Genomic DNA, 17,582 nt, shown 5'->3' with positions numbered 1-17,582 from the left:
ATGAGCTCGAGTGACTCACCTTTGGCCCCCATGGGTCAGCCAGGGAATCAATCAAGAGCCCCCCATGTATGTGTGTGTGTATGTGTGTGTGTGTGTGTGTGTGTGTCAGTGAGTAAGGTCATGTCGGGTTGTGTTAAATTGGTCCACAGGTGCGTGTGAAGGTTTGAACATGTGTCACACGGTACTGGAAAACTATGTGTATCCTAAATTTGGGTGTGTAATATGACTGCCGCACGGTGATGCCATATTCTAGCCAAAGAAAATAATGCACGCTTCTAAAATCTTCTCCATCACTTACTCCTGCAACTCCTTGTAAACCTGAAGTTTTACACGCTCTCCCCTTGGTTGCTCAATGATTGATGAAACTAGAAAATTCTTGCTTAATTATCATCAAACGTTCAAATTTTGTACAAAAGTAAGGCATTCAGGGTGGGGGCTATCTCTATTGCAATTGCAATATCTGTCAGAAAAATCGCAATTAGATATTTTCCCCAAATCGTGCAGCCCTACTTTGTGGAGGTTTTCAGGGTCTCTGGCCTTAATCCAGGTCTGCATGTGCCTGTGTGTATACTTATGTGTATGTAGCACTTATGTGCGTGTGTGTATGCATGTGTGCTTGTGAGTGTGTGTGTGAGTGGTGTGTGTGTGTGTGTGTGTGTGTGTGTGTGTGTGTGTGTGTGCGTGGGTGGGTGTTTGTATGAATGTCTGCAGAGACTTGTGCAATAAGACAAGTTTGTAAAAACAGACAAAGTAACATGCAAGTACAGTATACATCTGTGATCTGTATCTGTGTTCGGTAGACTATCTTGCACAACACACTTCAGCTCTTATGTGGTGGTCATATTGCACAATGCTGCACTGTGCGTCTACATCTTTACAATGTGTGTGTGTTTGTGTGTATACTACTGTATGTGTCTGTGTGTTCCTGTGTTGAAATGTGTTTGTTTGTGTGCATGTGTTGTGTGCGTACCCACATGCATGCCAGTTGTTCTTGTCTCTGCAAACCTGTGTGCATTGAATGTGTGTGTGTGTGTGTCTGCACATATGAGAGCCAGTGTATGTGTGTATGTCAGCACAAAATTTTCTCTCAGTGTGACTGTGTGTGCAGGGGTGTGTGTGTGTACAGTGTTTGTGTGTGAATTTATGTAGTATACTGTATGTGTCTGTGTGTGTGCATCTGTATACAAGTTTGTGCATGTGTGTGTTTTGTGTGTGTGTGTGTGTGTGTGCGAGAGAGAGAGAGAAAGAGAGTCTGTGTGTGTGCGCATGTGTGGATTCGTTATTTGTGTGTGTATGTGTGTGTATGTATCTAAGTGTGTGTGTGTGCATGTGTGTAGTATAAGTATATATACTCTTTTGATCCCGTGAGGGAAATTTGGTCTCTGCATTTATCCAGAGATCCACCCAATCTGTGAATTAGTGAAACACACTCAGCACACAGTGAACACACAGTGAGGTGAAGCACACACTAATCCCGGCACAGTGAGCTGCCTGCAACAACAGCGGCGCTCGGGGAGCAGTGAGGGGTTAGGTGCCTTGCTCAAAGGCACTTCAGGCCTACTGGTCGGGGTTCGAACCGGTAACCCTCCGGTTACAAGTCCGAAGCGCTAACCAGTAGGCCACGGCTGCCCCATATGTATGTGTGTCTGTGCACTGCCAGTGTGCCTGTATGTGGATGTGTGTGCTCACGTCTGCATGTGGTGATCCTACACCTCAAATTTAGTGCAGTTCAGAACATCACATGTAACGTTCTTTCACTGGGTTGATGCAGCCTCTTGAGACCAACATACCAAATACATTTGTTGAGCACAACAGTTCTCAAGCTATTGTGTGACAGCTGCTTTCAGTCTACCCGGCTATTGGGAGGATAGAAAGGGTTTTTTATTTTATTTGTAATGACAGTCTAATCTTCTGGTCTTCTGAATCATTTGATACATACAGTCTGTGTCAGGGTCCTGAAGAAAAGCATAAACAACTCTTTGCACATCATATTGATTGGGCTGTTATGGTCAATAACAACTGAATTAGGACAGTGTAAAGTGCACTGCAAGCACATGGGCTCCTTCTTCAATCACATTAGTATAACCTTACATGTGTTTCTTTAGTAGTAATTTCCCTGGAGGATAAACTAGTCAGTGACTCTATCTATGGGCTACTATATGCTCTCAACTACTAGAATCTCATGGCCCTGTTGAGGAGTACTAGAATCTCATGACCCTGTTGATGAGTACTAGAATCTCATGACCATTGTGAGGAGTACTAGAATCTCATGACCCTGTTGAGGAGTACTAGAATCTCATGACCCTGTTGATGAGTACTAGAATCTCATGACCATTGTGAGGAGTACTAGAATCTCATGACCCTGTTGAGGAGTACTAGAATCTCATGACCTTGTTGAGGAGTACTAGAATCTCATGACCACTGTGAGATGGATAGAGGGAGAAGGTCTGCACACTGTATGCGAGCTCCAGAAATATACTTTATTTAAGTCTAAAAAGGCAATGTTTCAATCTCACAGCATCTTCATCAGGCAAATGAGACAGGGAAGATACGGCCTATATGACGTGACCATAGGCCTGCTAATCAAACACCTGCCTAAACCAGGCAGGGCGCACCCATAACAAACAACACAAATGTGTGAGATGGAGACATATGAGGGTGTGTGTAATGAGAAAGCGTTATGGTTATGAAAGCGAGTGTCGCTTCAAATACGGCGAAAAGAGGAACCAGATGAGTAGGTGAGATCCCCGCTGAGTTGACTTCCTCACCGTGCCCTCTCCCTGCCCCCATAGAGTAGAGCAGATTAGAGTCCAGTACCGCGCAGTGCCGCAACACGCTGCGTCGCACCGCAGGAAAGACAAGACAAATGAAATCCAACTCACTGTCTGCAGCCTCACCGTGACATCGCGCTGTCACGGAGCGAGACGGCCGTGCCTGCGCCATGACCTCTTAGAAGCTCTCCGCCTGCCTGCCGCGTGGATTACGCTGTCAGACTCGCGACTGGGCACTTCCTCACAACCCTCCGGCTTCTGGATAATAGTAGCTCCTTCGCTACTACCCCCCTCCCCACCCATCAAACGTACGTCTCCACATCTGAGGAATGTTTTTTTTTTTGCTAAAGATTAAGCTACTTCCCCAGCCATCCTCGGCAGGCAGCTCAGCGGAGCAGAGGCTGATTTGCTCTGGGCTCTGACCCAGGAGAAGCATTAGGGGCTGGGGCCGTATCTCCAGTGGCGCGGGGCCCTCAGATGTCTGAGGTGTGCGAGTCGCTGACAGGCCTTGAGTGGGTTATGAAGTGAGTGTGGACAGCTCGCAAGACGGACGAGGACACGAGGGGCCCACACTGCTGCTGACGCCAACGCCGCCCGCCGCCTCCTCCTCCGATCCAGTCTCACTGACCCGTCAGCTCGGCACAGCTGGTCCAGAGCAAACGGCGAAGTCAGATGAAAGTGATTTGGGGCCTTACAGGCTCCTGTTCTCCATACGCAGGTGCTCCATCGCCTTCCTCCCCCTTCCCCTCCCCCTTCCCCTCCACCTCCTCCTCGTCCTCCTCTTGCTCCTGCTTCTGGTCTTAAGACTCAAGATGTACAAATGGATGGATGTAAGCTTGAGCGCACACACGTGCATGCTATTGCAGATAAGCACGCACACACACACACACACACACACACACACACACACACACACGCACACACAGAGTTGAAACAGCTGTTTCAAATAAAACCATGGGGGCCCATTCTTTCTGCATTTGTGGTTTAGCTCAGCTCAGTCTGGCATGAATATCAATGTCTTTAGTGCCTGACCCACAGTCACGGTTTGTTCTCCCTCTCACAATTTGTCACTACGTCGATCGTGTCCAGACCCCACTCTGCTGAATTAGGGCATTTTATTTCACCTCTCCACTCCAGTTCACCGTCAGAGGGAACTAGGGAACAATGAAGCACATTATAACACATGTATTAAAGGAGAATTCCGGTGTGATATTGACCTAAAGTGTATTGAAACATGATACCGAGTGTGAACGTATGTCTCATAGCCCATCTCGACTTGTCCCCTGCACTCCAAAATCTGGGCTAGTTAGCCGATGCTACCAACAACTTTTTCAGTAGTGGTGCTTTCGCATCGGCTAGCCATGCAAATAAATCACTGTTTTACACCCATTTACGAGGCTCAATGTATCTCCACACTTCATTGGTAGACTTCCTAGGGCCCTGACATTTAAAACGAGACATTGAGAACTTTGAAAAAGCACTGGTAGTTTACTTACAAGACGATTTATACAGACAGTATCTTCAACGGTTTAACGCTTGCAGCCATCTTGAATTTAGTCACGATAAGTCGAAAGCAACGAGTAAGAATGAACAGGTATGATAGGGATCAGATTCCAAAAATAATTCAGTGGAAATGCATGGATTCCAGTTTCTTCCAGTAGCAGCAACTGGAATCCATGCATTTCCACTGAATTATTTTTGGAATAATGATATATCATTGCATATGATTGGATAAGCCACTTGTCCGTCATCTTTATTGACGTGCTACTACAACCACTCACATCGAAGCCAACCCGTGACGCTGAGAACAGTCTCATGAATTTCACAGTCGCTTCTCCGCTACGTCACATCTATGAAACTCCTGCCCTGCGTCCTGATTGGCTCTACCATAAAATCTGGTGCCGAAATCACTCCCAACGGAAGCGATCCCAGATGGATGTGAGTGGAGCTAGGTGGAACGAAATTCATCTGGCGAGAGTCAGGTTAGAAGTACTTGACTAGCCTGGTTAAAACCAGACTCATTCACTTTGTGAATAGTCACTTTGTGAATAGAGTCTGGACTCACGATTGGGAAACGTTTCCAATGCATGGTGACAGACGTAGATTTTGCATTAGCTTTGAAATCACTGGTCCTGCCTAACCAATCACATTGATCAAGGAAAGATTAATAACGTTACTTCCTTCTTTGCCGAAACTGATGGAAATGTTAGTGAATTATGGTGTTCCAGACTATTTCCCTAAAAGTAGATCTAGGTGGGTATGGCCAGGCTAGTACTTGACCACTCACTTTGCAGAATCCCTTTTATGAAAGTAACCATGCTAATTTGTGCATCCTGATCATGAGATATCACTGATGCTTTGAAATATAATCCCTCATACACCAAACTCTCTGAAGCTCTGTGGTCCACCAGCTACACAAGTTCAGCTTAGTCTGAAAAACACAAAACCCTCAGAGAAGGACATCCCTGTCAATCAAATATTAAAGTAGTTCATCCGTAGAGACAGTTTTGAAGACAGAATGGCTGTTATACCCCTCAAAAAACAGGCATAACCAGCCTAACTGCTCCAGCGTGTACTCTTCTGCACTGTTCCGCACTCCCATCAATCAGTGCTGACACTGGCACAGAGCCAATGGGTTCATCCAACCCAAATAGGCTGGAACTGCTGCTGAGACCTGAGAGACCTGGAAATACACGTTCCTCTCAACCGATCTGTTCATCCTTTTTTCCCTCAACCTCCTACAACCTGATCTGCACGCGTTCATCCTTTTTTCCCTCAACCTCCTACAATCTGATCTGCACCACATTTCACAAAGGCATCGCTGTGCTACAACTTTCATCACTATGAGATAGACAGAGTGCTCAGAATGATAGACCCTCATATTAACAGCAACACTTAAGGGAAATGCAGATCAGTTATTTTTTCTCAAATTAATTAATCGAAATTAATCAGTTATTTTGACAGCCCTAAACTAAATGTATGCTGTTTACAAGGGCAAGGGACATTGCTTTTAGTAAACTGCATCTCACCACCCTAAACGACAACAAAATTGAGCAAGTTTCTGTATACAAGTACCTGGGCATCTGGCTTGACGAAAAACTGAACTACTCATTTCATACGGATTACCTAGCGAAACAGCTAAGGCAAAAGATTGGTCTCCTTTACAGACACAAAACAAGTCTCCCCATGCCATGCAGAAAAAGGATTGTTGAAGCTGTCTTTTTGCCATTGCTTGATTATGGAGATGTTATTTATAAGAATGCTTATTTATAAGAATCTCTCAAAGCATTTGATACTGTCTATCATTCAGCTATCAGATTTGTAACTGGCTCTATCTATAACACTCATCACTGTACCCTGTATAATACAATTGGTTGGCCTTCTTTATCAGAAAGACGTTCAAGACACTGGCTGCTGTACATATACAACGCCATCATGATTAAACTCCCACCCTACATCTCTTCACTGCTACTCTGGAAGTCACATGTCCACCATACCCGCTCTTCTAACCATCTCCAGCTCAGAGTTCCCAATGTTCACTCTGAACTTGGTAAGACAGCCTTTAGCTTTGATGCCCCTAGAACCTGGAACTCAGCCCAACAGTCCCTTGGTCTAAGCTCGCTCATCTCTTATGGCCAGTTTAAAGCTTTAATTTCAAATCTCCCCAGCCCAGTCTGTAATTGTTTTACTTGACCTCTTAACTACGCTTTTACCTCATTGCCATTTATTGGACAAATTGTTATATTTGTATTGTATTTTAATTATTTATTTACTAATTATTTTATTGTGTGTTTTATTGATATTTTATGAATTCACCTACAATGATTTGTTAGTGGCCTACACTTGCCTTATATTTTGATTACTATGTATCTTGGCTACATTGGAAAAGAGGACTGCCCTCAACTGTATTTCCAAGCATGAAATAAAGGTTGAATGAATGAATGAATGAATGATGGCACTGACATGTGGAGCTGTGCCAGGCTACGGAGCTTGGCAAGGGGGCTCTGAACTGATGCCAACGACGGAGAAAGCTCTCTGTGTGGGTTTCTGTCTCTGCTCTGCACTGCCCGAGCCAACTCTATTACAGTAGTGTTTAAGGTATGCCAAGCTCCAACTGGCATGGCTCTTTTCTTGGTCCAGATAATAGATTTTAAAGCTCTTGATAATTTACCCACAACTGGATGTGTGTAAGTAAAATAATGGTAGGCTATATAAACTTGCAATTTGCAGTATGCTGGAGTACATTCAAATATATTCAAATATAATGAATTTGTCAACTTGTTTGACTATTCAGAATGACTCACTGGTATGAGTATTTGATGATCCTGATGTTAATCATGATTCAGAGTAGCAGCACAAACTCCAACACAGAAATGAGACTTTACTCCTCTGGAACATGGCAAATTTTAACATCAAACTGGAGACCGATGAGAAGTGGGATTTTTTTTCTTTCCTTCCTTTAAAATGTTATTTTCCTCCTTCCTTTAAATTTAAGCTTGAAATGAACCCATAAATGTCAAATACAGACGGACCCATTGAACTCAGATTGAGAGAAAGGTGCTATGTTATTGCTGTGGGAAATTGGTGCCACTTATTTTGATTCATGCTATTTCATGCTCCAGTTAGTCTTGCCATATAGAGCTGATTTTTTTCTTCCCTTTTATGTTCTATGATCAGTGAGGTGGATCAACCACTGTCAGAGCGCTTCAGTGTCTCTCTCAGATCTCAATTCCCTCCTTCAGTGGGCCTACGCCTGACTTGTTCATCTGAAAGGCAGCTAATTTATATGGTAATGTTTGAATTCATAAACAATGTGTTCAAAGCGTGATTACTGCTGCCAGTAACCAATTTGCTTAGATGTCATTAAGAAAACACCATGAATGTTGAGTTTTGTGTGTGTGTGTGTGTGTGTGTGTGTGTGTGTGTGTGTGTGTGTGTGTTTGTCAGATCAGTGTCAGTCTGTGTGTCCACAGATCTTGTAGATAAATCCTTCCTCAGAGTTAGAGGGGGTTGAGGAATTAATAAGTATAAAATGTATATTCTCCTGCATCACCTTATATTTCCATGTATGTTTCCCTGTGGATATACAATCAAAAGAAGCATGGGTATTTAGTTGACATTCCTCTTTAAAATAAGGAACACAACATGCCATGCAACCAGTCCACATCTAGGAACTACAGGAATCGCAGCACCAGAAAGTTATATTGCTGTGGCATCAATCACTAACCTTCACCCCCCCACACTTGCTATCTAACAGACTTTGCATAGCCCCTCAATGAGGGACACCATGGCAACGGCGGCCATATTTCATTTCCCTATGGTCAAGCAGAATGCCCCCCAGCAGACAGGGCTGTCAGGTTTATAGCGGATCTTAAGGAAATGAGGGCCACAAATCACGGCCTGACCAGGTACCATGAAGAGGCTGTCCCACTGACATGGGCAGTGAAAGGCTTGAGAGAGAAATCGCTCAGTGGTGTGACTGACCCGAGTGATTCATTGACCCTAAAGCCAAAGCAAATCTCGCTCTGGTGTATGAAATATGCCCTCATGTCATAGATGTCAACAACAGGCGGGAGAGAACATCATTAATACATCTGAATGTCTGAATGATTTGTGCCCTGATCAAGTCAAGACGGAAGGTATTCATACACTATAGAAAGAAAAAGTGTAGGTTCATACATTCATTCATACTTTTATGTAGGTTCATACATTCAACATACGTTTATACATTCATACATTATGGAACTAAATATCATGGTGTCAGGTTTAGTATGCTATTTGACAGAATAATCAGAATGTAATATCTGATGCTGTCAGTCTTTCAGAGAAAGCGCACCGAAGGGCCAATCATAGACCAGAGCATGTCTAGGCACAGGAGGACTGGAGCTCTTCTAACACTGAAGCTGTGAGGCCTGGTCACGCTTTACAGATCCTTTACAGTGCTGCTTTTGTGATGGATATGCAAAACAAACCTTGCATACTGCTATACTATCTCAACACCTTATTGAAAATGAATAGATAGGACTTAGTGGTTAAGTGGTATAACCCCCTCTCTGTCTGTAGTAGGCTACCTAGGAGATTGAAAGAGGTGTGACTTATGGCACTGACTATATACACTGTGTTCTCTTGCATGCACGCACACATGCACACACATACATACACACACACACACACACGCACACTTTCATATACTATCAATTGTCATGTATACTTAGTAAAAACCTCCTAAACAACTGTAACACTTTAGTGCCTCTTCCCTCCTTTGTGACGAGTGTGAGTGTGTCATCATGCAGTCAGTAAAGCAGGAGGGGGCTGAAAGAGTGATGAAGAAGTGTTAAAGGAGGGAGGAAGCCGCTGCCTGTTTGCTTTCCCTCCCTCCACGTACATCTCTCCAGTCTAGTCACACCCCGTCGGCCACAGTGACAGCAGGCGACGTGAGGGCGCTAATATCCTGACCAGGAGTGTAAACAAACACAAACACATCACAGGCACAGAGTGAGGAGAGGTGGACCAGGCACCCGGGATGCTTTGAAGTCCTGACAGAGTTGGTCAGCTGGGGTTTGTGACTCTGTGAAGTCCTGTCATGACTGTCCATTTCCCCAGTCAATCAATTGTGCATTAAGAACCACGCTCAACCACAGCTTATAACTGCACTGACAAGCACTTCAAGTTTATCTTGTCACCCTTTTTGGTGTACGTTTAGAGTTTCTCCATTGTTGTTCGTTAGAAAGCATTTCACTACTAGATCTGTATCAAGTTCCAATACCCTGTGTCATCCAGTTAGCTCACCTCCTTCAGCACAGGGATGTAGTGCAGATGCACAACCCCGAGGGTTGGTCTTCACCCAGACCCCTCCCAGAGGCTGACTCAGCATTGTGTTGCTTCAGACCGTCCTGTCCAGGCAAGCGCGGATTGGGTGTCCCACTCTCGTCCCGTCCTGTCCCATCATCCATCTGGTCTGGGGGTTGGCCTGAGGGCGATACGTGCTGTTTGAGGTGGGCTCTACTTCTTTCTCTCCTGAGAAACCTGTTCTCCTGCACAACGTCTCACTACACTTCCCTCTCCCCATTTACTGTACGCCACTGTGAACCTGGGGTGACCAAAAGGTACTGTGGATTCTTCTTCTTCTTTTTCTTCTTCTTTGTCATAAGTTAAACTGTTGAATCTCTGGCACTGGGGTGGTATTGGGAATTGTTATTTTTATTATGGTTCTTTTTCTTCCAAGTGGGCTGCAGTTTTTATGTGCTGTAGGCCAGGCGTTGTAAACGGAGGGAGATTGCAGGCGTTTAGTGAACCAGGCGGGCCTGTGGTCACTGAGCATCTGTGAACTGAGGAAGGGGGAGCAAATTGAGTGAGATAATGTGCTGTGTGCACAGCAGCCAGGGCTATAAAGAGGTGAGAGGAGAGAGAGAGAGAGAGAAAGAGAGGGATAGAGAGAGAGAACGTGGGGTGAAATAGAGAAAAAGAGAGTGGTAGAGTTCCTTGTATTAGCTGGTCTCATGTTTTTCTCTGAGAGTTCGACAGGACAGGACCTGTGTGTGTGTGGAGTGTGTGTGTGTGGAGTGTGTGTGTGTGTGTGTGTGGAGTGTGTGTGTAACCACTCTTCATCATCCCACAGCCCAGTAAAAACTGACTCATCCTGTGTCATGTTGGCAGAGTGAAGTGATGCAAGCGAAGCTCTGGCTCTAGAGGACGTGTTGTGGCAGGTGGATGTCCTGTGGGCCTCTCCTTCTCCGTGCTCCCATTTGGCCCTTTCTCTTGGGCTGGAGGCTCAGGGTGTTAGTGTAGCTGTTCTTTCAGGAAGCCCCAACATGTGGGCACTCCATCCCCCCTCTCAAAACCTCACCATGTGCACGCATACACACACACACACACACACACACACACATGCACAAGCACAGTGCTGCCCTGACAACTGCTCTCTCTCTCTCTCTCTCTCTCTCTGTCTCTGCACACACATGCACACGCACACACACACACAGCAGTGTTGCCCCCACAACTGCTCTCTTTCTCCCTCCCTCTCTCTCTCTCTCACACACACACCTCTTTTACTTATACATTCCCAGTCTCCCCTGCCCCCCACTAAAACGCCCTCCAGCATCAAGACCCAAACCTTTGATCTGTGTTTGTTTAATGAGCACACACCAAGTCCCAGCCACTTGTAATGGGAGGAGTTTTTTTCTCCCTTGCTCTCTCTCTCTTTTTCTCTCTCTCTCTTTCTCCTGCTCTCTCTCCCTCTATTTCTGTCATTTACGGGTGCAGGCAAGGTAGGGGGACTGAGTTTTTTTTTTTTTACAGGAGCACAAGCGTGCTCTCTACAGAACTGGCATATGGAGAGAGAACCTTGCTGAGTGACTGCGCAGCCTGCCATACCACTGGGCCTCCTTGTTAAAGTGAGTACGGTTGAGAGGGGCTGCGCATTGCGCGCTGCTGCTGTTTAACAGGAGCCCTTTACTGAACGGCTCAGTAACTTAAAGGAGCTGGGGCTAATTTCTGGACTTTATTGGTGGCCGGGGATTGTTCTTTTATGATGTCGGGGGCGAATGTATTAGTCACAAGCTGGAGTGAAATAGAGCGGTTGAATCATACATTCCATCCATCCATTTGGCATGGTGCAACCTGTATGGTGGAACAGGGCAGAACTGTGAAGAGACAAGACAAGCCTGCTTGAATGATTTGGAAAAGACGTCTCCATCTGTATCCTCCTCCAGCATCCATCATTAGTGCATATTCAAAACGGATTAGATTAAAAAGTTTACAGTGAGTTTTAAAAATGATGGTTTAGTGGGATGGAAATGCAGGCGTGGTTTCAATTCATGGCAGATGTGTAGTAGAAACACTCTGATTGACTGACTTGATCACAGATTGCGGTTTTCCATAGTTTATCTTTAAGAGGAATGAGGCCTACTGTTGTTTTTACCATGGAAAATAAGTGGTTTAGTGGTTCAGATGCTGGATCAAAAATTAATACCAAACCTTTAAACATCTGCAAAGTGTAAACGTCTTTGGAAGAAAGCTGATGTAAAAGCTTTTTGTCCAACAACCTTTTTGAACTTGATGTCAATCACAAAACGTTCCTGTTTATTTTGTTATCTAAATGCACTTTTTTTTCAAATTGATTCATACTTTTCATTCAACATTTATTTCATGCTCGGAAATACAGTTGAGGGCAGTCCTCTTTTCCAATGTAGCCGAGATACATAGTAATCAAAATATAAGGCCAGTGTAGGCCACTAACAAATCATTGTAGGTGAATTAATAAAATATCAATAAAACACACAATAAAATAATTAGTAAATAGATAAATAAAATACAATACAAATATAACAATTTGTCCAATAAATGGCAATGAGGTAAAAGCGTAGTTAAGAGGTCAAGTAAAACAATTACAGACTGGGCTGGGGAGATTTGAAATTAAAGCTTTAAACTGGCCATAAGAGATGAGCGAGCTCAGACCAAGGGACTGTTGGGCTGAGTTCCAGGTTCTAGGGGCATCAAAGCTAAAGGCTGTCTTACCAAGTTCAGAGTGAACATTGGGAACTCTGAGCTGGAGATGGTTAGAAGAGCGGGTATGGTGGACATGTGACTTCCAGAGTAGCAGTGAAGAGATGTAGGGTGGGAGTTTAATCATGATGGCGTTGTATATGTACAGCAGCCAGTGTCTTGAACGTCTTTCTGATAAAGAAGGCCAACCAATTGTATTATACAGGGTACAGTGATGAGTGTTATAGCTAGAGCCAGTTACAAATCTGATAGCCGAATGATAGACAGTATCAAGTGCTTTGAGAGAAGTAAGGGTAGCATTCTTATAAATAACATCTCCATAATCAAGCAATGGCAAAAAGACAGCTTCAACAATCCTTTTTCTGCATGGCATGGGGAGACTTGTTTTGTGTCTGTAAAGGAGACCAATATTTTGCCTTAGCTGTTTTGCTAGGTAATCAGTATGAAATGAGTAGTTCAGTTTGTCGTCAAGCCAGATTCCCAGGTACTTGTATACAGAAACAATTTTGTTGTCGTTTAAGGTGGTGAGATGCAGTTTACTAAAGTCCCTTGCCCTTGTAAAACAGCATACATTTAGTTTTATTTGCATTTAAAACTAATTTAAGATTAATTAGTGCTTTTTGTAATGCATTGAAAGATTGCTGCAGATTGTCCATTGCTTGTGAGACAGATTTACTTACACAATACAAGACAGTGTCACCAGCATAAAAGTAGACCTGACTGTTATCTAGAGAGGATGCTATGCCATTTATGTATAGTGTGAATAGGATTGGTCCTAACACCGATCCTTGCGGGACACCTTTAGTTAGAGGAAGGAAGTTGGATTTGGCCTGCCCTAGCTTTACACATTGGGACCGCCCATTAAGATAGCTTTGGAACCACTTAAGAGTATTATAATCAAAGCCAATCTCTTTTAGTTTTTGTAATAATAGGGTATGATCAACTATATCAAATGCTTTGGATAGGTCTACAAACAGTGCAGCACAGTGGTGCTTGTTGTCTAGTGCAGATGCTATGTCATTGGTAACCAGGGTCACTGCAGAAATTGTGCTGTTTTGCTCTGAAACCAGACTGGTGAGGGTTTAATAGAGAAAAGTATGAAAGAAATTATTTTAATTGGTTGTTAGCACATCTGTATCCCCATTTTTGTGAAGTGGTGTCACACAGGCCATTTTCCAGATTTGGGGGAATATGCCAGAAGATTAAAAATATGAGTTAATTGCTCAGTAATAAGTGGAGCAGATAACTTTAGTAGAAAAGGGTCAAGATTGTCTTCTCCAGTGGAGCTCTAGGGATCCAAGCCATTCAAAGCCCCTAGGACTTCACTAACCGTAAAGGGGGTTAAAGAAAACTGAACACCAGGAGTTGAGGTACCTGCCTGGGCCTCATCAAGGGGATGGGAGCAGGGGTGGTCCTTAAGTCCACTAGACCAGGCGGTGCCCAACCACCGGGCCAACCGGGCCGTAGCCTACGACATGAGTTTAAAAAAATGCATGCAAATTAAACTCAATTAAATTTGCAATGATGTCACGTTTTTACATGACATAGGCCTATGTGCAGTTGTTTGATTGCACGCATGTTTGCATTTTGCAAGGTCTATTTTCTTACGTCTGTCTGTCCCGCCTTCAACACTTTACATATTGCCTTCAGCGCCTGCCCTCAGGTCAGCTCACTTCACTTGATCAGTTCTTGGCTTAGCGGTAGTGTCCACGAAGTTAGCTAAACTGCTAGAATGAGCAACAAAAAACATGCATCTTGCAGGTCACTGGCCAGAGTGTTTGAGTTGCGAGAGCCGCTGCAGAGATTTCTTACAGAAAAAAAGTCACCGTTAGCTGCACATTTTAGTGATGAGGACTGGGTGTCAAAACTCGCTTACCTGCGTGACATATTCGGGTTGCTTAATGACCTCAACCTGTCACTCCAGGGGAGAATGACGACTGTCTTTAAACTGGCAAATAAAGTCGCTGCATTTAAAGCCAAGCTTGATTTGTGGGGACGACGAGTGGACCAGGGTGTATTTGATATTTTGTTGAATTGAATGCCATGCAGGAATTTGCTAGGATCTCAAAACCGGATTATGAACATTCTTTGCCATAGAGAAACACACAATAGCGTTGGATTATAAACATGCTTGCCACAAAAACAGAGAAAAACGTGAGGTAAGTCGAGCTATATGAAGTTTTTATTTTGCTGTCACTTCGTCTGTTTTATAACCCATAAGGATGTACTTGGTATCAAATGATAGCTCTGTGTCTCCTCTTTCATCTGACATGCGTGGCATAGGCTATCTATCCGATGACAGGTCTGCAAGTAATTCAAACGAGAGTAATGGGTTTTTGTATATGACGTTATTATTTTGCAGTCACTTCGTCTGTTTTCATAAGCCAGAAGGATCGACATACTTGGTACCAATGGGTAGCCCTCTGTCTCCTCTTTCATCTGACATGCTTACCATATCTATGCGTTCACGGGTTTGCGAGTAATTCAAATGAGAGTAATGGGTGCGCAGGTGAACGCAGAGACTGTAAATATGATGCAATTTGATTTAATTTCATGATTTTTTTATCTTCATACTTTAACGTACAGAGTGCGTGAGTGCGTGATCTCGTTGGAAAGCCCAACTTCTGCTCTGTCACGCAATAAAGGCTTCTCGCTGCTATGAACAGTGGCGGAGCAATGTAAAAGAGAAGAAATGGTGTGTTTTTTGACGGACTTTGCGTCAATCGGCTTCGAAAGGGTTCAAATCTCACGTATCCCCTGGAGTCCCCTGCACCGGTGCTTCCGGCACGCTTGTCCTTACTTGTCAGCGCAGGAGGAAGAGCAATTGATCGAAATTGCAAATGACGGTGGTCTTAAGAGTGTTTATGAGGAAACCTCTCTGGCGGGTTTTTGGATCAAAACCAAAGCAGAATATCGCGAGATAGCCGTAAAAGCGCTGAAAACGTTGCTACCATTTCCCACCACGTAGGCCTATCTATTCGAGGCCGGGTTTTCGGCAATGACTGCAACTAAGACCAAATTGCGCAATCGACTGGACATTTCAAACACACTGAGGGACCTGAGGGTGTCACTATCTTCCATCGCCCCCAGATGGAACCTTCTTGTTGCAGAAAAACAAGCACAGGGCTCCCACTGATTATATTCGTAATGCACGTTTAGTTCCCATATTTTGTTAAACATGTTCACACTTGATAGATGTAGCTTCAAGTTGTTCAATATTCATAGTTCATATTGTTCAATTTTTCACTTCTTCAAGTTCACGTTTTTCACATGTTTAAGAGTTCGTTACCTTCACTGTTCATACATAACTGGAGCTAGTTCTTTTCAAGTAATGCATGCACAACACATATGGAACATTGAACCCCGAACCCCCCCCGCCGGTCCGTGAAAGAAAATGGGAATCAAACCGGTCCACCGGTCCATGGTACATAAAAGGTTGGGGACCCCTGCACTAGACTTTTCGTCAAAAATGTGGCCAGCAGTAGCAAAATGGTTATTAAAGGCTGCACAGATCTCAGTGGGGTTATTTTCAAGCATTATAGAGGAAGGGATGGAAGCAGTTGCGTTGGATGTGATTGATTTAAATGCTTTCCAGAAAAGAGTAGGATTTGAATAGGAATTAGAAAACAAGTTGAGATGATAATTTGATTTAGCTTGTCTGACCTTCGAAGTAAATTTATTTCTGATTTCTCTGAAGGTGGCCCAATCGAGGTCAAGTTTTTTACGTCTGGCCAACAACCAAGCTTTGTTTCTGGAAAGAAGTAAAATGGACAGTTCAGTGGAAAACCAAGGATTTGATCTGTTTTTTACTCTGAGCTTTTTAAGGGGGGCATGGACGTCAGCAATAGAGAGAAAGGACTCGCGAAAGAAGTCGAGGGCTAGCGTAACATCAGAGATTTCAGAGGTGCTTGGGATGTTGCTGCAATATAAATCATTTAGGAATGCCTGTTCATTAAATTGCTTCATATTTCTTTTTAGGACAATGCGAGGGGGTGCCTTCTTAAAGTGAGTGTCTCTGATACAAGCTATGGGGCAGTGGTCGCTGACCCCTAGGTCAAAGACTCCACTAGCTATGATTTTGTCAGGTTTGTTAGAGAAGATTAAATCTCTAGTGGATGACTTAGATGGGCGCAGGAGGTTAGGCCTAGTTGGTTCAGTGATTAGTTGAGTTCAATTGAGACTGGAGGAGACCTCCTTTATGGAGTCAGAGGCAGCAGAAGACCAGTCGGTATTAAAATCACCAAGAATAATTACTTCAGATTTGGAGTAGGTAGAAATTAGGTCAGCCAACTGATCTAGGGATCTGGCACTTAATGATTATCTGAACTTTTGGTCAGCAGTATGCTTTTCTCATTCCTCTGCACAATTTCTCATCTAAATTCATTGCTTTCAACATAAACACTAGCGGTCACCTGATGCCTGCTAACGTTTGTTGAAATCAAAGGGGAGAGTTACCGGTACATGGTTGGGTCTGTGTGAGAGCTGTTTAGTTTGACAGCCTAATAACACGCCGGCCGCTGGAGCGCTTGCTAACGTGCTGAGTGATGCGCCACCCTGTTTCTCCACGGAGGGCGGCCTCTATGTGATTTACATCACTCAGGTTTCCCCCTGCACAGCCTTCGAGGCTGGTGATTTGTCACGCAACGCACACAGTCCAGGCACAGGCCAGGCACAGGTGGTGTGCAGTGTGTTGGTATGACCAGTGACCACACACTTGGCTTTTACAATGAGACAATGAGAAAGAGAGAGGGACACACAGATGGACAGAATGGATATCATCTCATCCATTCTCATCCATTCCAGTCATAAGGAGAAAACATGTGGGAAAGAGAGAGAGAGTGTAAGCGAGAGATAGAGAGAGAGAGAGAGAGAGAGAGTAAGCGAGAGAGAGACAGAAATCTTGAGGCACCTGAAACATGTCTATTAAGCATCAGGCGGTTCGTGGAGGAATGTGGTAAGGGGTGCATGGTGTAAACTGAACTGGGGGAGTCCAGATGGGCAGCGGATGGCGGACGGAGCGGAGAGGGTACTGGCCAGGACACACATCACGGCCTCGTTGCCACCACCTCATGGCGTTTCACTAGATAGAAGGATTGTCTGCACTGTGCTAACGCACCCCTGTGTGTCCAATGATCACTCTATATGTACTCTGAGCCATTTGTGTGTAGTTGTTCAGGGGTTAGAGGAAACATTCAGCCTAAATCAAAGTGACAAAGTGATTTCCCTCTTACTTTACGTAATGTATATTTCTGAAGCAAAAATGTTTGCCTATTTGGTTTTAGTTTGGAGTATGTTCATCTACTTCAC

This window comes from Alosa alosa, chromosome 4 (assembly GCF_017589495.1).
Source record: "Alosa alosa isolate M-15738 ecotype Scorff River chromosome 4, AALO_Geno_1.1, whole genome shotgun sequence".
NCBI lineage: Eukaryota > Metazoa > Chordata > Actinopteri > Clupeiformes > Clupeidae > Alosa > Alosa alosa.
The sequence above is the reverse complement of the archived record's forward strand: the minus strand, read 5'-3'. Positions refer to the sequence as shown.